The sequence below is a fragment of the Bidens hawaiensis genome, unplaced genomic scaffold (assembly GCF_021521415.1).
Source record: "Bidens hawaiensis isolate Kalapana, Puna unplaced genomic scaffold, B.hawaiensis_p1.1 tig00013007_1, whole genome shotgun sequence".
Taxonomy (NCBI): domain Eukaryota; kingdom Viridiplantae; phylum Streptophyta; class Magnoliopsida; order Asterales; family Asteraceae; genus Bidens; species Bidens hawaiensis.
The window spans coordinates 496,115-500,215 of record NW_027492093.1 but is presented as its reverse complement, the minus strand read 5'-3'; the positions used below and the strand labels follow the sequence as shown (position 1 = coordinate 500,215).

General features: G+C 33.3%; 1 pseudogene across 1 annotated transcript; it reads right to left on the bottom strand.

Annotated features, from left to right (window-relative positions):
* Positions 1-1,914: 1,914 nt before the first annotated feature.
* Positions 1,915-3,791, bottom strand: LOC143542977 (heat stress transcription factor A-2-like; annotated as a pseudogene). The gene is made up of 2 exons (XR_013136991.1): positions 3,501-3,791; positions 1,915-2,683 (listed from the first exon to the last, which is right to left on the bottom strand). The product of XR_013136991.1 is annotated as a heat stress transcription factor A-2-like (transcript).
* Positions 3,792-4,101: the final 310 nt, after the last annotated feature.

The window sequence follows — 4,101 nt, the reverse complement described above, 5'->3', positions numbered from 1 at the left end:
TTAGACATCCCCTAAAACTAATTGAAATAGCAAACATTCAACAGCAAACATTAAACTAATTGAAACGACAAACATTCAAAAACTAAAACAGCAACAATAAAGTGGCAAACAGCAAACAACAAACTGATCAAACTGAAACTGAAAACTGAAAACTGAAAACTGAAAACTGATCATACAGCAAACTGAAACAGCTAAACAAAAATAAGCATAAAAATTATAGCAAATTAAGCTTATAAACAGCAAGAAAAAATTATAAACAGGTAAAACAGCAACAAAAAGATAATTATAAACAGCAACAAAAACAGTTATAAACACGCAAACAGCAACAAAAACAGTTTATAAACAGGTGTGCGCCTCGGTCCTCAGTACCGCCTCGATGGTGAGGCGTCCGCCTCACATAAAAACGAGGCGTGCGTGTCAAATAAGGTGCAGAGGCGGCGCCTCATACACGTTTTCCTCCGAACCGCCTTGAGGCGCGCCTCGAACGTTTTTTAAAACCATGGTAGCATGTATACCTATTATCGAGTTCATGTTCATTTCACTTTTATCTCATTATTACAAATGATTCACAATTATGTTATTGCGTGTTTATTTCGATGTAAGCGTTTATGATGCATGCTACATGCTCAAATTACATGATATGTGTTTACAGTGTTGATGGTGGTGATTGCTCATACTCAATGTGTTCATTCTCAATAGTGAGCACACACTCGTTTGATCTCAATGACGAACCGGCACGTCCATTCTCAATAATGGACACCCTTATTTGTTACATACTCATGTATTTAGTTTTATGAATTAAATGACTTGTGAATTACATTTCTCCACAATACTATATATTATAAACTTATGATTACTCGCCAACATTTTAGTTGACATGTTATTTTCATACATGCTACGGGTTTTACGAGGGATCCTTATGCAAGACTTGAAGACATTTAGTGGACCTTTAGGGTATATTGAATTAATGACTTGCGTGTATTATTCATTACTTGTCCTTTTATTTCAACCCACCTAATTTTTACACATTGTCAACTGTGTGTCGTTTTATGAAGAGCCAAGAGTAGATATTGACTTAAAATACTATTTAAATAAAGAAAGTAAAGTTACAAACACAACAACAAATGTTCTTTACAAGGAAATATTTGAAAGCTTAAGAAGTTTTTTTATTAATGTTTCTTTGTATTAATTTTAGAATTTAATTTCATTATTTGTAACTTTATGTATGCAAATAGTATATTTTATTAATGTTTCTTTGTATTAATTTTAGAATTTAATTTCATTATTTGTAACTTTATTTATGCAAATAGTATATTTTATTATATTTTCTTTGCTCATTTCAAACAATATATTACTTTTGACGATTACCTGATAATATAATTTTATACACCTACGAATACATTAATCTACTAAAAAACAACAATTCAATTGTTAAATCCTAAGAATATTTTCCTCAGAACTTTTCTTTCCTCCAATTTATTTTAATTAGAAATATGTATGTGTTATATATATATATTTATATATATATATATATATATATATATATCTGTGTGTGTATATGTAAATTTATCTGTTCATATTAATACAAATTTTTATACATATTTAAATAAATATATATGTTTACTTGGCGATTTTACTAATTTTCACCCGTGTAATACACAGGTTAATAACCTAATTAATAAAATATAATGATAAACAAAATTTTACAATTCATAAATATCTAAAACCTTTTTAAATACAACATTAAATAGTGACCCACGTAATTAGGAGAAAATGTTAATATAAATTATATTTAAACAGATTTAGAGGTTAACTTATAACATACTAATATGATATCTAACGAAAATATATATATATATATATATATATATATATTCATTCATCTATAATATTTCTAAAAAGTCATATGCATCTTGTAAAGAGGAGGCGAAGCTGCAAAGACTATAAGATCTCAACAACAATGACTTCAACTTCGATCAAGCATTTAAGGTTTTGATGACCTTAAATACTCCATCTGGTCCACTAACTCTTGCAGATCTTCATCCCAATCAAGCTGTTGACCATCCAAATCATCAAGAAACTCTTCATTTTCAACGGGTAGATCCACATTCAACAGTTCATCCACCAGGTTTGAAACATCTCCTTGATTACCAACATCACTGCTTGATTCACCTTCAACACGGGCTGCAAGAAACGGATCTTCGATGTCTTCAATACCAACATCCAGTTCTTGAAAATTCTCCACACTCGGTGTCATTGTTAACCGTCTTTTGCGACCTGTCTCAATACATTCTTGTTCTTGGTTTGCATACTTATCCATGTACCTCTGCATAAACTCAGGGTTGGTAAAGGCTTTTGCAAGAAATCCCATCATGTTTTGCTGTTTCCGTTCAGTGCTTCTAAGTCGGTTTTCCATCGATACGAGCTGGTCTTTTGAATGCTGTTGTAGTTGCCTCAGTCTAACTATTTCTGCCATTAGCAAACTTCTGTCTCTTTTAAGTCCTTCAAGTTCTTCCTCGATCCCATACTGGCCCACCTCGATACACGGACCGGATTCTTGCTTCGGTTGGATTGGTTGCACCACGTTTCTTCTTCTTCTGATTGTCTTCAGGAGATGCCTTTGACCTCCAAGAAACCCTTCACTTGCAAATTCCCATCAATCCGGATCCACTTTTCTGAAACCCTATAACCATTGTGCATAAAACTTCATCTTCAGTAACAGATTAAAGCAGTTAAACAACAATAGAAATTGAGCATCAATGAACATATTCCCAGTTGATGATGTTTCATTTATGTACACAGAAGCACAGTTCCGAAATATTTAGGGGTGCCCAAAATTGGATATCCGAAGCTTTCGATATCTGAAATTTTGGATTCGAACATCCAAGAGATATCCGAATTCTCAAAAAAAAAATGTTTATGTAACAAAAATTAAAATATTTAAGAATTAAAAAAAAATAAATTATTTTGGATATCCGAAAATATCTGAAATATCTTAAATTCCTAACTAATACTTATTATTTGACAATTAAAACATGATACATTTTGAATAATTTTGACATCCGAAATTTTTTAAAATCACCATCCGTATCCAAAAACTTAAAATATCCTAAATCCACATTTTGGATAATTCGGGTTCGGTTTCAGATTCGAATATCCAAAGTTTCAATAATCAACACAGAAGCACAATTCAAATAACATAAGCATTTGAAGATCACCAGTCAATTAAAACAATAGTAGCCTAAAATTTCATACAATAAATAGGGGTGTTCAAAATAAGATATCCGAATTCTGGAAAAAAATGTTCGTTAAAAAAAATATCATTTCAGATATTCAAAACATCCGATATTATTGACTAATATTAATTATTTAATTTTAAAATAAAAGACATTTAGGATAATTAATCCGAACACCCGAAGTCTCTAAAATCTTCTAGAATCATTGTCGGATTCCAGAATCTAAGAGGAACATAACATGAGATTAAAGTAAGGAAGACTTACATAAGTATTGAGCTGGCGGATGAAGCTAGAAAAATTACTATGATTAAAATACCTCGGCAGCAAAGTAGTGGAGAAGGTATTGGAGTCCCAGACAATAAAACTATTCCTCCCTCTACTCCACGACACCACCGCGTCCGTCGACGGATCCTCCACCATATCAAACGTTTTCGTCAGGAACGGCGGCGGACCCACCTCGTGCAGCCCTTCCTTAGGCCGCGGTGAAGAAGATGACGATGAGGATACGAATGTAACTTCATCATCTAATTGCATTACTTCTTTCTTCAAGTCCATTTGGATAGTTGATGATATGATAGATCAAGTGGATAGTGTTGTTAAAGGTTGGAAGTGTGTGATTAGAGTATTTATTGGGGAGATGAATGAAGGAATAAGGGAAGTTTCTAGACAAGTGTGAGACTCGGAGGCTGCTTCGGTTGTGTTTGTGTGTTATTTGTTGTACAGTTGAGTAACACGTGTTGCTGTCTCGTGTTTTTAAGCTTAAACCAGTACAAATTAGGCTAAAGGTAGTGGGGTGCGGATGGGGAGCGTGACCACCTGGCTCATGAACACCGCTACCACGTTGGCACGGATGGGGGCGCGGATG